The sequence below is a fragment of the Macaca mulatta genome, chromosome 13 (genome assembly GCF_049350105.2).
Source record: "Macaca mulatta isolate MMU2019108-1 chromosome 13, T2T-MMU8v2.0, whole genome shotgun sequence".
Taxonomy (NCBI): Eukaryota; Metazoa; Chordata; class Mammalia; order Primates; family Cercopithecidae; genus Macaca; species Macaca mulatta.
In genome coordinates, this window is record NC_133418.1 from 62,413,236 (window position 1) to 62,433,699 (window position 20,464).

Sequence of the window (20,464 nt, forward strand, 5' to 3'; positions counted from 1 at the left end):
CTGGAGTGCAGTGGCATGATCTTAGCTCACTACAACTTCTGCCTCCCGAGTTCAAGAATTATTCTGCCTCAGCCTCCCAAGTAGCTGGGATTACAGGTGCGCACCAACACCCCCAGCTAATTTATTTTTTGTATTTTTAGTAGAGATGGGGTTTCACCGTGTTGGCAAGGCTGGTCTCGAACTCCTGGCCTCAGGTGATCCACTCGCCTCGGCCTCCCAAAGTGCTGGGATTATAGGCTTGAGCCACCACGCTCCACCTGGTAGACATGCTTTCTAATCCCCAGGTTTTCTTTCCTTCCCCCAGGGTGCTCAGCATTTCCTGGATATGTGATACCCCATCCCTATCCTCAGCTCATTCAGTTGACCTTCCCCTGGCCCCCACCGAAAGCCACTCATTCTCAGGCTGGCTCACCTGTCCTCAGACACCATGATTTGTCTTTCTGTGTTGGCGCTCAGGACACACCACCCCAAAATATTACTGTAGGAGAACCAAATATGCCGCCCCAAAATATACTTCATTGGTATATGTTGAGCTGGTTATTCTGAGAAACTGCACACAGAGGGGTAGCTCTGAAAAGCTTTCTTTGTATTTAAAAAAACAAAAAAACAAAAACAAAAACAAAAACAAAAAACTACATCTATAAAGGAAGTCTACCTTAGTAAAAGTATTTGTGTTAGGAAGAAGGCTGCTTAGACAAGCTTTATTACCTGAGAGGCTTTTGATCTGTGTAAGGTAACCCCCAGAAGCCCCAAGCCCCTGTTCCTTTCTGTAGCTCAGGATGCTATATAAGCTCCAATATTTTGGCCCTTCTGTGGCTCTCCTATTTTTGTGGGTCTCCCATGTGTATGCATGTAATTAAACATGTTTTTCCCCCTGTTAATCTGTCTAATGTCAGTGTAATTAGTAGCCTAGCCAATGAACTAGAAGGGTAGAGGAAAGCCATTTTTCCCTCTCCAATACCTGGTGTCATTTCCCAGCTTCCTGAGTGCCAAGGTCTGAATGTTTGTGTTCCCCCAAAATTCCTGTGTTAAAATCCTAACCCCCAAGGAAATGGTGTTCGGAGGTGGGTCGGGGGGCTTTTGGGGGGTGATTAGGTTGTGAGAGCTGTGCCCTCATGAGTGGGATTAGGGCCATTGTAGAAAAGGCCCAGGGAGTTGCCTTGCTCCTGCAAACCAAAAATAAAATTCTAAGCCCCGCACCATCTGCATAGACCCCTCCTCTTGGCAAAGGCATTCCAAAACTAACCTGAAAAACTAGTTCAGGCCATCATGGGAAGGAGGGGTCAGACTGCCTCCCTATGCCCTCCTCCCTTTTGGAATTACTGATAGAACAGACTCTTTAAGCCTGATAAGAAACATTTACAATCTATTCTCTCTAAAGCCCGCTACCTGGAGGCTTTACCTGCATGATAAAACCTTGGTCTCTACAACCCCTTATCTTATGCCAGGCATTCCTAAGTCTTTAGACAATAACTTAACTCTTTCAACCAACAGCCAATCAGAAAAATTTTTGAATCTACCTATGACCTGGAAGCCCCCCAACCCTTCCTGTTGTTCTACTTTTCTGGACCAAACCAATGTACATCTTACATGTATTTGATTGATGTCTCATTGAAATGGTTAGACTCTGTGTCCCCACCTAAATTTCATCTTGAATTGTATTCCCCATAATCCCCACATGTCAAGGGAGAAACCAGGTGGAGGTAATTGAATCATGGGGATAGTTCCCCCCATGCTGTTCTTGTGATAATGAATGAGTTCTCATGAGATCTGATGGTTTTATAAGGGGCTCTTCCCCCTTCACTCAATACTTCTTCCTGCCGCCTTGTGAAGAAGGTGCCTTGCTTCACCTTCTGCCATGATTGTAAGTTTCCTGAGGCCTCCCCAGCCATGCTGAACTGTGAGTCAATTAAACCTCTTTCCTTTATAAATTACCTGGTGTCAAGCAGTTCTTCATAGCAGTATGAAAAAGGACTAATACACTAATGTTTTTCTAAAATGTATAAAACCAAGCTGTGCCCTGACTACCTTGGGCGCAAGTTCTCAGGACCTCCTGAGGGCTGTGTCATGGGCCATGGGTCACTTATATTTAGCTCGGAATAAATCTCTTCAAGTATTTTACAGAGTTGGACTTTTTTTATCAACACTCCTTCTACCAAGTGAGGACACAGCGAGACGGCGCCATCTATGAACCAGGAAGTAGACCTTCAACAGGCACTGAATCTGCCAGAACCTTCATCTTGGGATTTCCCAGCCTCTACAACTATGAGAAATACATTTCTGTTGTTTATAAGCTGCCCAGTTTATGGTATTTTGTTACAGCAGCCTGAATGAACTACTCCCAGCCCAGGGCAGGGACTGTGTCCCCCTGCTGTGTTCAAAGGCAGGGCTCAAACCCAAGGCTAGCCACAGTGAAGCCCCAGGTGGGTGCAGAGGCCTCTTGCCCTGCGGGGCAAGAGGCACACCTTATACTCTGCAAAGACCTTCCCAGCTCTGCCAGACCACCTGGGCTAAGGGAAGGGAAGGCAGGACAGTTATGCCAACTCCAGGCTCACAAAGAATTCTGAGGTTTTGTGAGCACTAAGAATCCAGTTTACACAAAAAGAGCTTACTTTGTCTAGTTTAACCTAAACCATAAGAGTTGAAGGGATTGATAAAGTGGGACTAGGAGATTGATAAAGTGGGACTAGGAGTCTGGTTTTGGTGAAAGAGCCCTGGATTTCGATTCAGAGATTTGTATCCAAACTCTGCATTTCTGGGTGCATGACTTTGACAAGCTGCTCCAACATTTTAGACCTCGTTTCCCCCCATTTATAAAAGGAAAGTTATTCCCATTTTGGGGTTGTGCAAGGATTAAATAGGATAATGTATGCTTTAAAACATGCTTTGTAGACACTAAAGCATTACACAAATACTTAGCCCTGGGAGGGGAGATAAAAGGATATTCTACTTAGTGCAATAATTTTTTTTTTTTTTGAGATGGAGTCTTACTCTGTAGCCCGGGCTGGAGTGCAGTGGCCAGATCTCAGCTCACTGCAAGCTCCGCCTCCCGGGTTTACGCCATTCTCCTGCCTCAGCCTCCGGAGTAGCTGGGACTACAGGCGCCCGCCACCTCGCCCGGCTAGTTTTTTGTATTTTTAGTAGAGACGGGGTTTCACCATGTTAGCCAGGATGGTCTCGATCTCCTGACCTTGTGATCCGCCCGTCTCGGCCTCCCAAAGTGCTGGGATTACAGGCTTGAGCCACCGCGCCCGGCCTGTGCAATAATTTTAAATGTGCAGGTTATGAGCTATCAGCAGGTCATGAAAAATATTTAGTGAGTGTAAGAGAAGAACAAAATGTTTCCCTCTACTCTTCTATGTTCTCAGCTCAAGCTCCTGTTACAAAAGATATATTAGCAAGAGAAAGGCAAACAGAAGTTTATTAATATGCAGATCTTATATACAAATGGGAGAAAGTCAGGGAAGAGTAACTCAAAGAGGTGGCTAAAGATTGAACTTAAATACACCCTAGCTAACAAAAGTGGAAGGGTGTGGGCAAGGCAACTTATGGGAAGGTGACCAGGAAAAGTACAGTAAACAAGGGTAAGGTTTGCTGTGCAGATATAAGGCAATGCCTTCTCCACTGATAAAAGTCTTGTGATTTAGAGTCTTCTTTTTCTTCCTGGTGCAGAGAGGGAGACATCCTTACAAATGGAGAGTTACTTTAGAAATGTAAATTTCCCTAATGAAAGGGCAATTTATACTGGTTTGGGGGCCTCTCCTGTGTCTGCTGTTCCTCAAAATAATCAGCTTAGAGCTAGGCATGGTGGCCGACACCTGTAATCCCAGGACTTTGGGAGGCCAAGGCAAGAGGATCGTTTGAATTCAAGAGTGTGAGATCAACCTGGGCAACATACCAAGGTCTTGTCTCTACAGAAAAATAGAACAAACGGGCAGTAGCATGCACCTGTATTCCCAGCTACTCTGAAGGCTGAGGCAGGAGGATCACTTGAGCCCAGGAATTTGACGCTGCACTAAGCTACGATCACATCACTGCATTCCAGCCTGGGTAACAGAGCGAGACCCTTTCAAGAAAAAAAAAAAAAAAAAAAAAAAAAAAAAGGCTCAAGCTCAAATAATCCTTATGCCAAAATGGCATATTTGGGAGGGGTAAGGGAGTTCAGGGAGTGCCACTCCCAGAATATGATGCTTTGGTGTGCTGATTATATTGAACTGAGGGTACATGGGGAACAGAGGATGAGAGAAACAGGCAGAGGCTTTCTCTGAGCTCCCCTTACCTAAAGACCATCCTCCAGAGGGAACTCAATGGTCCTGAATCCCAGGAATTCTCTTCCCCAGGAATCTCATCCATCAGGGAAGATTAACTGGGATCACACAAGAGAGCCTGGATGTCACATCCAGACAGAAACCACCTATTCTCCTGAGGGTTGCTCCAGCCAACTTTTGTTACCTGGGAGACATTTTTTTTTTTTTTTTTGAGACGGAGTTTTACTGTGTCGCCGAGTGCAGTGGTGTGATCTTGGCTCACTGCAACCTCTGCCTCCTGGGTTCATGAGATTCTCCTGCCTCAGCCTCCCAAGTAGATGGGACTACAGGCACATGCCACCACACCTAGCTAGTTTTTTAATTTTTAGTAGACACAGGGTTTTTCCACGTTGGCCAGGCTGGTCTCAAACTCCTGACCTCAGGTGATCTGCCCACCTTGGCATCCCAAAGTGCTGGGATTACAGGAGTGAGCTGCTGCCTGGCCAACCTGGGAGACTTTTATCTGCATAACAAGAAGACCTTTATTCACCATACATTTCCTCCCCTCGTTCTCTCATAACTTGTGTGGCCACCACACCCGCAGAAGCTGCAAGCCCCCGTTCCCTTCTGTAGCTCAGGATGCCATATAAGCTCCAATCATCAGTCTTTATTGAGTCATATTTTGTGAGACTCTGTGTGTATGTTCATAATTAAATATGATTTTTCTCTTGTTAATCTGTCTTATGCCAATTTAATTCATAGCCCAGCCAAGAGACCTAGAAGGGTGGAAGGAAGTCATTTTCACTCCCCTACAGTGGCATAATCTGGTCTCCTATGGTCATATTTTGGGGTGGCATATTTTGTTCTCCTATGTGAATCATGTTCAGCATTTTAAAATTTGAACAGAATGGAAAATATCAAGGTGTGTATCCCAAATAGTAGAAATAGGTATTTTTTCTTTTATTTAAGTCATGTGTGCACATGGGTGATATGGTTTGGCTGTGTCCCCACCCAAACCTCATCTTTAATTTCCACGTGTCATGGGAGGGACCTCATGGGAGGTAATTGAATCATGGGGGCAAGTCTTTCCCATGCTATTGTCATGATGGTGAATAAGTCCCACGAGATCTGTTGGCTTGGTAAGGAGGAATTTCCCTGCACAAGCTCTTTCTCTTGGCCTGTTGCTATCCATGGAAGATGTGACTTGCTTCACCTTGCCTTCCACCATGATTGTGAGGCCTCCCCAGCCAAATGGAACTGTGCATCTATTAAACCTCTTTCTTTTGTAAATTGCCCAGTCTCCTGTATGTCTCTGTTAGCAGCATGAAAATGGACTAATACAACTGGTATGCCTGTTGTGATATAAAATTTAAGTCTTTTGCACCACAACACACATACTAATACTACTTGTTTCTGTGGTAAATAATGGAAGTAGAAATAAATGGAGCTGTTTTTGCTTTGTTGTACTTTTCAACTGCAGCATTTGTGCGTTCCAAGAGTGGGAGAAGAATTCATCTTGGGAAAGAATGTATCTTTTGTTTGGGAAAAACATCTTAATTGGCCCTCTGGTTATGCAAAGGTAAGTCCCTGAGATCAAGCTGAAGTAAGCTCTTGGAGACCAAAGGGGCTATAATGCTCTGCATAATAAAGTCAATATTTAAGGGTTTCTGTTTCCTTTGGTGGTCCTAGAAGGAGCAATTTGAGGCCTGGGGCTTCAGAGAAGAGAATTTAAGCTTGGCTCAAGGGGGAAGACTTTAAGTAAAGGCCTCCCTTGACACTGGTGTGACCAAAGATTCAAGAAGTTCTCTGTACTAAGTACTAAATGAAGTTCTCCCCTCCTGCACTTTAAAGTCCTTACAAGGATCTTCAGGCCTTCAGTGGAGTTAATCAAACCTTCTAACCTGGTTCTCTCCAGGTAGCCTCCAGAATGATGGGAGGGTCCCTGTTTGGGAGGAAAAACCTCAGAGGGAGTGGAAGGTATGCAGAGTCTGTGATGGAGGAGCCAGAGAGATCCAGGAGAAGCTGGGAGCAGCAAAGTGGGAGGAGACCGGTGACTGTGAGGGTGGATGTGCTTCCAGGAATTCTTGGCAATTTGGAAAGGGGCTAGAATTCCTCTGGCTGCAGAACATGTTCTTTTCTTTGATTAAGTAAAGGGCAATTCTGGAAGGTTGGAAAATGTAGGACACCCACTATGTAAAAATCAGGAAGGTACTAACCTATAGCTTCAAGCAAGACTCATCAGGACTATGAGCCTCACCACCACTACTATCATGGTTATTACCACCATCTCCTACCACAGGCCAAGCTGAGTGACCCTGGTAGGCAGAATAATGGCCCCCCAAAGATGCCCAAGTCCTAATCCTCAAAACCTGAAAATATGTTACAGTACATAGCAAAGGGCAATTAAGGTTGCCAATCTCCTGACCTTAAAATAGAAAGGGCACCTTAGATTATGCAGGTGGGCCCAATGTAATCATAAAGATCTATAGAAAGTAAAAAGTTTCCTCTTCAAAGTTTCCCTTCTTGTTAAAAAATAAATCATAAGTGTTAGAAATAATAGTTTCTTTCAGGCCAGTTGCAGCGGCTCACACCTGTAATCCCAGCACTTTGGGAGGCTGAGGTGGGCGGATCACAAGGTCAGGTGATCGAGACCATCCTGGCCAACACAGTGAAACCCCGTCTCTACTAAAAATATATATATATATACAAAAAATTAGCAGGGCGTGGTGGCGGGCGCCTGTAGTCCCAGCTACTCAGGAGGCTGAGGCAGAAGAATGGTGTGAACCTCGGAGGCGGAGCTTGCAGTGAGCTGAGATCGCACCACCTGCACTCCAAGCTGGGCAACAGAGTGAGACTGTCTCAAAAAAAAAAAAAAAGAAAGAATAGTTTATTTTAAAGACTAACTTTCTTCAAACCTCCTTGATTTGTGCTAATAGCTCTCTGTTAAGTTATATATCCTATATAGCTGTTAGACATGCTCACAGGCACATTCCAGCTAACAGTCTATGCCCCTGCCTTATTTGGAAATGTTATTGCTTCTTTAAATCTTTTGTAAGCAACTTCCTCCTTTCCTTTGTTCTCCCTTGCCTTTACCTATTTAAGAAAGTTTTAGGTTGTTAGCAAATCAGGTAACAGTTTAGACTATGAGGTTTGGCTCCAGCCAACGGATGCAGGACACAGCAGTAAGGATGACCCAAATGCATAAGGGATAAATATGTCTGCTTTTCCTTTGTTCGGTGTACTCTCATGGCAAGATGGCTGGTGACTGTACCCTTTCTGCAGAAAGTAAAAATTGCCTTGCTGAGAGAATTAAATTTACGTTCAAGTGCTATTTCTTTATGGCACCAGGGAATGAGCACTTTGCATTCCTAACAGATCCTTACATGTGGAAGAGGGAGGCAAAAGAGTGTTACAATATACCCCCAACAAACAGACAAAGTGGACTGACTCCTTGTGGCTAAAATGAGACACACCAAAAACAGAATCTCATGGCCAGCAGGATGGGGGATTAGTCACAAATCCCAGTGTCGATAACGGCCATAAGGTTTATTTCCTGTAATTAAGCAGAAACCAGTTCCTGAAAAGCACTGCCCAAACAACTACAGCTGGAAAATTTCCCAAATGACCCCAAGATTCTAGCCGACCCAACCCCCCCACCCGCCTCCTGCATACCCAGTCCCCAGTCGCCCCACCCTCCCCACCACAACTCTGATTCGACAGAGGACTGGTCTTATAAACTTTCTTTATTGATAAATGCTGCAGACCTCAAGCCAGTTGTAGCCATTTAGCTTATAGAGACTGTGCACAAACTGTCTTTGTGCCCTACAGTTTACCTTTTGAGATCAAGAGCCAAATTCTACCTCATTTTAATGCCTAAAACCCCATCCCAAAGTGAATAGAATGTATGTTATAGATGTTTACCCACCGTGTATGTGCCAGCCATCCCTCATGAATATTCATAGAATGTCCCCAACCCTGCTCAATATGCAAGTAAGGCTGGCCCTGTAAGACACATATACAAGCTCCCCCTTCCTTCTGCAGGGCGCATACCTTCCGTTGTCCCTGGAAGCTGTGTTCCTCAATCCACGATTGCTTCTCCCTCTGAAAATAAAGTCTTCTCCTTTCCTTTCTCTGTGGACCTCATGGTCTTTTGTTAACAAGGGTGGGTGTCAGAATGATGTGATATGAGGAAGGCTCAACCAGCCATGGCTGGCTTTGAAGAAGGAAGGGACTATGAGCCGGGGAATGTGGCAGCCTCCAGGAGCTACAAAAGGTAAATGGATTTCCCTGAGCGTGCAGAAGGACACAGACCTGAAGACACTCCCTTCACAGCAAGCTTACCTATGTGCTGACTTAGAAGCTCCAGAGCGGGAGCTCTCTTCCATCAGGAGATCATCTGAGAGACAACAGTCAATTTACAATCTAAAGTACGCCCGCCCGTGAAGGAACTGTCTCCCACCCGGAGGGGATCTTGAGGCAATGGCCCCTTTACAACTTGCAGTGGCAGCAGCTTGACCACTTGGTACATAAGGCACCAAAGTGAGTCACGTAGACCCTGCACCTGCTCATTCCCTCCCATGCATGCCATTCATGCCAAATCCCCTTTAAACTTCCCTGCTTTCTGCCCCAAAAGTGAAGCAGTACCCTTTAAGGCAGGAGCCTGTACTTCCCCTAAGCTAAACATTGGAATAAAGTCACTTTCTTTAGACCGGACCTCACTCTTGTGAATTGGACCCTGCAGGTAGTGAGTAACCGGCATGCATTTGTTACACTGCTGCTCCAACATCATCCGCCAAAGAAAATCACCGGCCAGGACTGGCTTTGTGGCTCTACCCTATCACAAGGACACCAAGAAATACAATCCTGACATATGCCCAGAAGGGGATAAAACTAAAACGGAGATTTGGCAAAAGCATTAATGATTACCACATATAAATGACCATATAGGGCCAGGCATGGTGGCTCATGCCTATAATCCCAGCACTTTGGGAGACCAAGGCAGGAGGATCACTGGAGCCTAGGAGTTTGAGACCAGCCTGGGAAACACACCCATCTCTATGTAAAACAAACAACAAGCAACAACAACAACCAAAAAAACCCACACACAAGAAAATGACCTTATAGGTTTCTTAGAACCCCATGATGCAAGGAGTTAGGGCATTAATATTTTTTTCCAGAAGTGTGGAAGGGGCAGCAATGGCTTGTTTCAACCAAACTCCTAGTGAGTACAACTCTAAGCTGGACAAAATGTTCTTGAAATAGGTGTGAATGTACTAGGGAACTACCAAAGGCAATGAGGACTTGATGGGCCAAGATCCTAGGGAGAAGGGAAGCCCAGGGAGGTGAGCCTCACATTGGGGGCTGCTTTTTCTCTTAGGTACTTACCATTCAAAAGCAGCAGATGATACCACATCATACCCACTAGGATGGCAAGGATGCAGAGAAGTTGGAATCCTTGAGCATTGTTGGTGGGAATGTCAAATGGTCCAGCTACCATGGAAAACAGCATGGTGGTCCTCAAAAAATTAGACAGAATTACTGTTAGGATCCAGCAATTCTACTTCTAGGTATATATCCGAAAGAATTAAAAGCAGGAACTTGAATGTACATCCATGTTCATAGCAGAATTATTTGCAAAAGCCAAGAGATGGAAACAAAACGTTGACCTAAAGAATCTGAGGCAAAATGAATGTAGACAGTTTATTTGGGCCAAGGTTGAGGGCAGCTGGCTTCCAAGTTGCTTTGGGGAGTGGTCCATTCAGCACTGGTTACAAGCAGGTTTTAAAGGCAAAAGAGAGTAAGAAATGGGCGGATACAAAATTGTTTGACAGGAATTCTGACTGGTTTGCAGAAACAACATTGATTAGCAATTGCCTATGCATGGTTGAAATGTAGAGTATGAGGTTATGGTGTTTAGCATGGGGCATTTTATGGCTACTTGGCATCAGTTAGTCTAGAACCTGCATAGTAAGTGGCTTCAAGAGGTAATTACTTGGCTTAAGCGGGGAGTGAGAATGATTGCTGTCAGACACTGTCACATTTCAGTGCTCTCTGGGCCTGGTAGTTAAAGGGGGCTCACATTCCTCATATAAAAATGTTTTCTTTTCTTTTTTTTTTTTTTTTTTTGAGACAGAGCCTTGCTCTGTTGCCCAGGCTAGAGTGCAGTGGCTCACGGCAACTTCTGCCTCCTGGATTCAAGCAATGCTCCTGCCTCAGCCCCCCAAGTGGCTGGGATTAGAGGCATGCACCACCACACCTGCCTAATTTTTGTATTTTTAGTAGAGATGGGGTTTCACCATGTTGGCCAGGCTGGTCTCGAACACCTGACCTCAGGTGATCTGCCCACCTCAGCCTCCCAAAGTGCTGGGATTACAGGTGTGAGCCACCACGCCCGGCAAAAATGTTGTTTTCTTTCTCAAACCCAAATATCTATCAACAGATGAATGGATAAACAAAACATGGTACATACAGATACAATAGATAACCAGAACATCATCTGAGAAATGGGAATAACAATACTAAGCTTACATGTTTGCATAAGGATAGAGAAAAATGTGTACAAGATATCTGACATAATGCTTTTGTACTTTAAAAATGGTATGTCTGTGTAAATGCACCCAAGTGGAGCAATTGTTATAACGGAAAAATACTGACATCCACAGTGAGGTTATTCTTGTAATACATATACAAATGCGCTAGGGGAAGAGGCTAGAAACAGATGCAGCTGGGGAAAAACCGAGGCTCTCAAAGGTCACAGCAGAGCAGCAAGGCAGTGGGACGAGATGCTTGTGGAGGTTTTGACACCTGAGTGAACCCTAAGGCTTCTGGGTTCTGATGTTCCTTGCATTTTAATAATAGCAAGAGAAAACTAACATAAGAAAGAGATCCAGCGCAATATTTAGTTTATGGTATTCTCTGTAAAATATGGTCACTTAAGCTTCTACGGATTAATGAAAAAAAACCCTCACATTCTAATTGAATCTTCTGCTGCTGTGTAATTGAAAAACAGGAATGAAAAATAACCCTATGGTGGGTTCTGAAATGGTTCAAGTTCAACAAGGTCTTTTAGCCTCCAAAGGGCTGCTCCAGATAAGGTTTGAGCTTTCAAATGTCAAGGAGACTGCTCGCTCAGGAGCTCCCAAATTGAAATTCAGATTTTTTTTTTTTTCAGGGCTAAAAGTCGCACTTAATTATGCTCTGAGCTTGAGAAATTTCTTAAGTAGCAGCTGCTTCTCTCAGGAATTAGGTTGAAGGAACAAGAAATGCTTTGTCCCATCCCCCATTAACTTAACAATTGAAATGTAGGCACGAAGAGATAGGGAAGAACAGGAAGAAATGGGAGCAGAGAGAGAAGGGCTGGGAGTATGTACCCCAGCCTGGGAGGCAGGCAAGCTGGGCTTGAGGTGGGTCAGAACTACCCTTTTTAATAGCTTTAGGGTCTTTTCCTCACCTCTCTCACTCCCTTAGGTACCCTTCCCTTGAATTTATACTCTCCCCATTTATCCCTTATTAAATCTCTCCTCAGGATAGAATTTAACAAGCAGACTTCTGTTGAAGGGAAGGTGATGGCCATAGTTTAAAGACTTCTCTGAGAGATCTCTGAACAGAAAACAAAACCTCAAACCAAAGGAGTCATTTCTCATCTTGATTTAAAGGTCAGTGAGCAGAAGAATGTTCCCTGAGAGGAGCATTTGGTGTCCCTGAGATGGTGGGGTCTCTTTCTACGCAGGAGAGCAGCCTTATTCTCACTCTCTATTTATAGGGTGTTGTGCCAGACCCCGACTGACTCTAGTAAGAATGGCACCGTGTCTGAGGGGCCAAAAAGAGATCCAGAGAGAGCGAACGAGACAAAGGGTTTACTGGGGGCATTTACAAATATGGACAGTCCAGTGGCAGTGGGTTGGACAGGAAGACTGCTACCCTTTGTGAAAAGAATGCACCTAGCAGCCTCCGTTTAACCCAAAACAAAATGCCTAGATCCCCTATGTGGCCTGCATTCCACAGGATGGGCCAGGAGCTCAGATGTCCTTCAAACCACAGGGAGTGAATCTCCAGGTTGGCCACTCCCAGATTCCTTAGGTTGTAACTCCAAAAACAGTTTCTTCTAAGACTGTAGTCATTCTCAGGGTACGCTTAAGTTAAGGCTGCCAGGTGTCTCTGCCACACATAGAGTACATTTCCTATCATTGTAACCTTTATTATCATTGTAAACATTAATATTTACACTTACTATAATTGAATTAACACTATAATTGGGTCTGTTAGTGAAATATTTCATTTCTTTATGATTTCACTATTTTTTTGGTCTGTTTAGATTTGATTAAAAGGAGTGTTTTTAAATCTCCCACCACAATCATAAAACCAAATTTATAGAATAATTTCCTAGTTGCTCTATCAGTATTCATTTAAATTTAGGTAAATAGATATGTATTAGGCTTATGTCTCACTATTATTGTTTCTTCTTTTTATCATATTTCACTACACTGAGATTTTTTGCTTTGATTCATTTTATTTATTTATTTATTTATTTAATTTATTTATTTTTATTTTTGAGATGGAGTCTTGCTCTGTCACCCAGGCTGAAGCACAATGGCACGATCTTGGCTCACTACAACCTCCACCTCCCGGGTTCGAGTGATTCTCCTGCCTCAACCTCCCAAGTAGCTGGGATTAGAGGCGCACACCGAAACACCCAGCTAATTTTTTTGTATTTTAGTAGAGACGGTTCATTGTGTTGCTCAGGCTGGTCTCGAACTCCTGAACTCAGGCAATCCACCCACCTCGGCCTCCCAAAGTGACAGGATTACAAGTGTGAGCCACTGCCACTGCGCCCGGCCTTTATTATTTTTTAAGCACATACTACCTTTGGGATTGATTCACGTGTTGCCTGGACAGAGGCTCTTCTTGAATAAATTCCCCAGGTAGAGTGTGTGGGTGCAGTACTCTCTGACCCATATCATATCCACAGAAAACATTCTCTCACCCTGATAGGTAAGGCCTGTCAGCCTGGGTGTCAAATCCAGATCCTTAGGCCAAGGTCTTCTTTTTTTTTTTTTTTTTTTTTCCAAAGACGGAGTCTCGCTGTGTCACCAGGCTGGAGTGCAGTGGCCTGATCTCACTGCAACCTCTGCCTGCCGTGTTCAAGTGATCCTCCTGCCTCAGCCTCCCGAGTACCTGGGACTACAGGTGCCCGCCATCACACCTGGCTGATATTCCAAGGTCTTTTTACTCTTATTGTCATTAGATTTTATTCTGCAATCTTCTATCTTCCGTTGTTGTAGATGAAAAGCCTGAGAAAGGTCTGATACTCCTTTATAAGTCATTTGTTCTTTTTGCCTGGAAACTTATAGAAATTTCTCTTTATCCTGGGAGTTGAGGGCTTTTTACAGGACATTTTTAGATGTGTGCCTTTTTTCTCAATCCAGGCTGGAATTCAATGAGCCCTTTTAAATCACAAGTCTTTTTTAATCACAGCAGCATTTTCTCTTTCTCTTTCTCTGTCTCTCTCTCTCTTTCTTTGTTTTGACAGAGTCTCACTCTGTTGCCCAAGCTGGAGTGCAGTGCCATGATCACAGCTCACTGCAGCCTTGACCTCCGACTCAGGTGTTCCTCCCACCTCAACTTCATCGTTTATTTAATTCCTCTACTTCCTTTAACAATTCCTTTTCTCCTTCTTGAATTTCTGTTTCTTAAATTAGGTCTCCTGGATCAATCCTCCAAGTCTTTTATCACGGCAAAATTGCATGGGCATTAAGAAGCAAAAATATGTGATTAACAATAGCACAGCAAACCACCACGGCCCATGTTTACCTATGTAACAAATCTACACATCCTTCACATGTATCCTGAAACTTAAAATAAAATTAAGTTACATTTAAAACAACAACAACAAACCAGCACTTAACAGCACAGTCACAGAAGCCCGACTACCTGGGTCTGAACACCAGCTGTGCAACCCTGGGATTGTTCCTTACCCCTCTGAGCCTCAGTTTCCTCAGCTGTGACATCGGTGAGTAATAATAGCTAACTCATAGGTGTTAGTATAAATTAACTATATTAATATATGTAAGTTTTGATAATAATATAGTGATTATATTCCCTCACCTTTTTGTAGTTCTGTGCTATGATTTGAGATTTTCTTCCATTTGATCTTCCAGGCTACTAATTAATATTTCTACTGTTAAAGCAAACTAAATATGGCCTCAGAAGGACTCTGTACTCCTGTATTTGAGTCTTCGTGGATGAACTGTAACCTAGCTTAATAGTCAGACAAAATTGAAAACCTAACTTAATAGTATGTCCCTGTAACAATAACTGAGTGTTGGCCAATCCCATTGGTCATACTTCATCCACTCATAGACTACTGAATCCCATTGGTCATACTTCATCCACTCATAGACTGCTGAATGTTCAAACTACCTTCAAATAAGGCAAACACAGAGTTGTAACCAATCTCGCTGTTTCTGTACCTCACTTCTGATTCCTGTATGTCACTTTACCCTTTTTATTTTATTTTATTTATTTATTTTTGAGACGGAGCCTTGCTCTTTCACCCAGGCTAGAGTGCTGTGGCATGATCTCGCCTCACTGCAAACTCTGCCTCCCAGGTTCACACCATTCTCCTGCCTCAGCCTCCCGAGTGGCTGGGATGGGACTACAGGCGCCCGCCACCATGCCCGGCTAATTTTTTTTATCTTTAGTAGAGATGGGGTTTCGCCGTGTTAGCCAGGATGGTCTCGATCTCCTGACCTCGTGATCCACCCACCTCGGCCTCCCAAAGGGCTGGGATTACAGGTGTGAGCCACGGCGCCCGGCCTCTTCACTTTACCTTTTTTGTTTAAAAATTTGTTCTGACCACGAGGCACCCCGGGGGTCTCTGTGAATCCGCTGTGATTCTGGGGGCTGCCTGATTTACAAATTGTTCCTTGCCCAATTAAACTCCTTTAAATTTAATTCGGCTGAAGTTTTTCTTTTATCACCACTTTGCCCATGAGCTCTTTGAATACATCTACTGAGTTTTTAATCAGAAAATCATGTTTTTAGTTCCAGGAAAAATGTTTTGATGCTACAGTTAAGGCTTCTTAAATGCTCAGGAGGTAGACTGTATCATTATCCTCTGTTATTTGCTGCTCCTCTCTGCAAGATGCTTACACTTTCCCACCCTGCTGACATCAGGCTTGGCGAGTGACTTGCTTTAGGCAATGAAATGTGAGCAGAAGCAACATAGGCCATTTCTGAGAAGTTTTAAGAGTCTTCATGTGGACCGGGTACGGTGGCTCACACCTGTAATCCCAGCACTTTGAGAGGCTGAGGTGGGTGGATTGCCTGAGGTCAGGAGTTTGAGACCAGCCTGGCCAGCGTGATGAAACCCCGTCTCTACTTTAAAAAAATACAAAAATTAGCCGGGGATGGTGGCAGGCACCTGTCATCCCAGCTACTTAGGAAGCTGAGGCAGGAGAATCTCTTGAACCAGGGAGGCAGAGGTTGTAGCGAGCCGAGATCGCGCCACTGCACTCCAGCCCGGGCGACAGAATGAGACTCTGCCTCGTCTCAAGGGGAAAAAAAAAAAAAGAGCGTTCATATGGTTCTGATGCCCCTTTTTCTCTCTTCCAGGTAGGGGGCTGTTCCTTGAACTTGAATCCTAAAATGAACAAACGCACTCATGAAGGCCATGTGATAACACAAAGAAGCACACCTTTGTTTTCATAAGCCGTGGAGCTTCTGGGCTTGGTCGTTTCCATAGCCCAATCCAGCAAAAGCTTACTAATACAGCCAATATGTTTGTTTGTTTGTTTGTTTGTTTTTTGAGACACAATTTCACTCTGTCACCCAGGCTGGAGCGCAGTGGCATGATCTCAGCTCACTGCAACCTCTGCCTCCCGGGTTCAAGTGATTCTCATGCCTCAGCCTCGCCAGCAGCTGGGATTACAGGTGCGCACCACCACTCCCAGTTAAGTTTTGACTAATATAGATTGCTGTTATTTTGTTACTCAATGTTAGGCTCATGGTAGGGTCTAAGGGCATTGTTGGTTCTCCTGGTCCAGGCTCAGTCTTAGGCAGAGGCTGTGAGCCTGAGCCCTGTGGTTGGGGCCTTCTCAGAGTTTCTGCTCCTTTCCCATCCCCATGGCAACCAAACTCTGTCCTGGAATCTGTGCTGGGTCTTGGGTGTAAAAGACCCCCTCCGGCCAGGCATCGTGGTTCATGCCTATAATTCCAGCACTTTGGGAGGCTGAGGTGTGAGGATTGCTTGAGGCCAGGAGTTCAAGACCAGCCTGAGCAACATAGCAAGAGCCCCTCCTCCAGACTCACACGTCTCCACTGTATATTGGTGCAGAGTCCTAGGTCCAGAAGGTTTTCCTACCCCTGTTTTCCCAGGGGAAGTTGGCTTTTGCTTTGACTCTTATCCCAGAAGCAGTGGATCTTTGCCCTCGCCAATGTAGAATGAGAGTTTCCTACTGTTTCCCAAAGGCAGCCAGACTCTGCTTCTACACCTGTGGCTCTGGGGTGGAAAGTGTTTGCTGCCATTCTTCTAGTTTGATGCTTTTATTTGATGAAAGTGGAGTCTTTGGAAGTGAGTCCCCATCCACTTCTTGGCTACACCCTGGTGTAGGGCTGCCTGCATCATCTTGAATGCCTGCACCATCAAGCATGGGGCTCTTGCCCTATCCCCATTCTTTCTTGTGAGCAGCTAGTGGAGGCCCATGGAAAAGGGCTTGTAGTGACAAACTCCCCTTCTGTCTGGGGCTCCCAGTCATTCTAGACTGATACACGCCGGGTACAGTGGCTCACACCTGTAATCCCAGCATCTTGGGAGGCTGACGCAGGCAGATCACTTGAGGTCAGGAGTTTGAGACCAGCCTGGCCAACAGAGTGAAACCCCGTCTCTACTAAAAATACAAAAATCAGCCAGGCATGGTGGCACAGGCCTGTAATGCCACTTACTTGGGAGGCTGAGGCAGGAGAATCGCTTGAACTGGGGAGGCAGAGGTTGCAGTAAGCTGAGATTGTGCCACTGCACTCTAGCCTGGGTGACAGAGTGAGACTCCATCTAAAAAAAAAAATTAGTCGGGCATGGTGGTACACATTTGTAATCCCAGCTACTTGGGAGGCTGAGGCATGAGAATCACTTGAACCTGGGAGGAGGAGGTTGCAGTGAGCCAAGATTGCACCACTGCACTCCAGCCTGGGTGACAGAGCAAGACTCCGTCTCATAAATAAATAAATAAATAAATAAATAAATAAATAAATAAAATTGATATGTTAGTCTATACTCAGCCTTCGGGAATCCAAAACATTTGAGTTCCTTCCTTTTTACCAGCATTGATGGTGGCCACTTCCTTCTGTTCTCTGCCAAAGACAGGACCTACCTCATGGTATCCGAGCTGTGCAGTCACACAGTGCCCCGTGCTCAGAAGCTCCCCATATTTTTCACTGGGTCCTGTAAATCTGTAAATGATGTAGCCAGTCCTGAGCAAAGGTAAAATAGCCCCTGTTCCCTATTTCTTCTCAGGCTGGATAGTTACTCTTTGGAATTCAGTTCATTTCATTGCCTTGTGACCTCAGCTCTCTGACGGGTTCAAGAAAAGGTATGATTTGTAGATTACATATCTTTTTCTCACTGTTTGGATGGGAGTTCTGTTCTTTATTCTGCAGCTTCCTACATCCTAAGCAAAAACAGCCTCTTTCTGTTAGAACTTATTTGAGGCCTCAAAGGGAGGTAACAGTGCTATGTTGTCTGCAGATTCCCTGCCAGGGATAAGGTGGTGATGGACAAGTGATTATCCCTGGGTGGTGTGACTCTTTTTCCTACTTTTTATTTGACTATATTATCCCAAATTACTTTTACAATGAGCAATCTCTACTTGATTAAAAACAACTAGAGCATCAAACTTTGAAGTATCCCTTTTAAACGTTTGTTTGTTTGTTTGTTTAATGACAGTGAAAAGATCCCTCGGAGTTCCTTCCCTAGACTCACTGGAGAAAGCAGCATATCTAGGGGCATCAAGGGATACTGTACAGAAGGCACAGACAACAAATTAACAGAGCTCTGCTGCTCTAGGACATAGCTCCTTCAGTCCCGGCCTTTGGATCAGGTAACAGGAGGGCCACTCTCTAAACATCTCCTTCCAATACCACCGTTTCTCCACTGGCTGGTGAGGACCAGATGTGGCCCTTGTTCCTTTCCTCTCATTCTGCTTTTGGGTAGTGGCTGCTTCCTTCTGAGACAGCATGTTTTTGAGCACGCCCTCTAGGAACATGGCATAAGAGGGAGTCAGAAACCTTCCTCTCAGCTCTGCCTCCAAGTCTATGACCTTAGACAAGTCACTGAGCCTCTCCAAGCCTCGGTTTTTTCTTCTAGCAAAATAAAGGTAACCATGATAACCACCCCACCGGGTTTTTTAAAGAGGACCAAATGTGACGATGTTTTAAAAAAGTATTTTACAAGCTGCAAAGAACCCTCATTATTCATCTTGGTAAGCAACTTATACCTGGGAGTAGAATGGGGTAGGGGACAGATGGAAATGGGACCTCACGTTCACTTTCAGAGCTCTTATTTTGGAGCAACACTTGGAGATAATAATATCTGCCTGTTCTCTTGTCTTTTAACCACCACTCCCCTACGCCCTGGTGAAACCTCAGTGTGTGGGTGTGGTTGCAGGGGCAGGCTATCTCTGTAGTCACAATACTCAGGGGGCCTCCTTCCTGCTGCCTTCTCCTCTGGCTGAGTGGGCATGTGTGTTGGGGAGAGCTTCCACTAACATCAGGGAGAACCTGTTAAGTACCTGTTAAGTACCTGGCCAAGTGTTTCTCTGCTAGCTGGACACTAATCCTTTTCTGCAAGGGAGGGGTCTCCTCTATGTTGCCTGGGCTGGTCTCAAAATCCTGGGCTCAAGTAATCTACCAGCCTTGGCCTCCCAAATGCTGGGATTGCAGGCATGAGCCACTGCACCTGGCCTAAAATATCAACAATAACTTACATTTACCTGTGTGCTTCCCTTTACCCCTTTACTTCCATTTTGTCCTAATAATTTTCTTCCTTTAAAAAGTAGTTAAATAAGTGTTATCCTTAATTAATGTTGGATTAATGTTAAATTATATTTGATTAATGTAATGCTTAATAAATGTTTAGTTTTAGTTGTTTTCAAACTTGATAGAAGGCCAGCCACAGAGGCTCACACCTATAATTCCAGCACTTTTGGGCGCCAAGGTGGGAAGATTGCTTGAGCCCAGGAGTTAGAGAGCAGCCTGGGCAACATGGCGAGACCCCATCTCTACAAAAAAAATACAAAAATTAGCCAGGCATGGTGGCATGTGCCTGCTGTCCCAGCTACTCAGAAGGCTGAGGCAGGAGGATCACTTGAGCCAGGGAGGTGGAGGTTGCAGTGAGCCAAGGTTGTACCACTTCACTCCAGCCTGGGTGACAGAGTGAGACCCTGCCTCAAAAATAAATAAATGAAGAACACTTGATAGAAAGGTATTATGTTGTAGGTAGTTTATATATAATTACATTGTAAGAACAGTGTTGCATGTAGTTGTAGTTCATGGCTTTAATTGTGTAATATTCTACAGTGTGAATATATCAATTTGTTTATTCATTTACCTGTCAGTGGACATCTGGGATGTTTCTGGTTTGTTTTTGTTTGTTTTTGCTGATATCTACAGAGCTCCTAAGGGTATTCCAATAGCTACATCCTGATGCACACACTGAGTCATAGAGAATGTGAATATTCAATTTTATAATATAGTTAATATAGTCAATAATAATAATATAATGTATACATCTGTTCTCTTTTTGGTTGGTACTTTTCTGTACCTAATTTAAGAATTCTTCCTTTCTTTTTAAATTTTTTTTAGTGACAGGTCTTGTTCTCTTACTCAGGCTTCAGTGAAGTGGCTCAATCATAGCTCACTGCAGCCTGGAACTCCTGGGCTCAAGCAATCCTCCTGTCTCCTGAGTAGCTGGGACTACAGGCACATGCCACCATGCCCAGCCAATTTAAAACATTTTTTTTTTGGAGAGACGGGGTCTGCTTTGTTGCCCAGACTTGTCTCAGACGCCTGGCCTCAAGTGATCCTTCCGCCTTGGCCTCCAAGAATGTTAGAATTACAGGTGTGAGCCACCATGCCCGGCCTCTTCCCTTCTTTATTCCAAGAAAGACAGTCCTCTATCTTTTCTACCAAGATAAACAAGGAAGACATGCTTTGACATTGCCCAG

The 20,464-nt window shown here is 44.4% G+C and overlaps 1 long non-coding RNA gene across 1 annotated transcript in view; it reads right to left on the bottom strand.

Moving 5' to 3' along the window:
• The window catches only part of LOC106992984 (uncharacterized), a 290,767-nt gene that overhangs the window by 191,438 nt on the left and 78,865 nt on the right, over positions 1-20,464 (bottom strand). Inside the window, exon 3 of the long non-coding RNA XR_013402766.1 lies at positions 9,633-9,763. This is a non-coding gene — a long non-coding RNA (uncharacterized LOC106992984). The remainder of the gene's footprint in view (positions 1-9,632; positions 9,764-20,464) is intronic.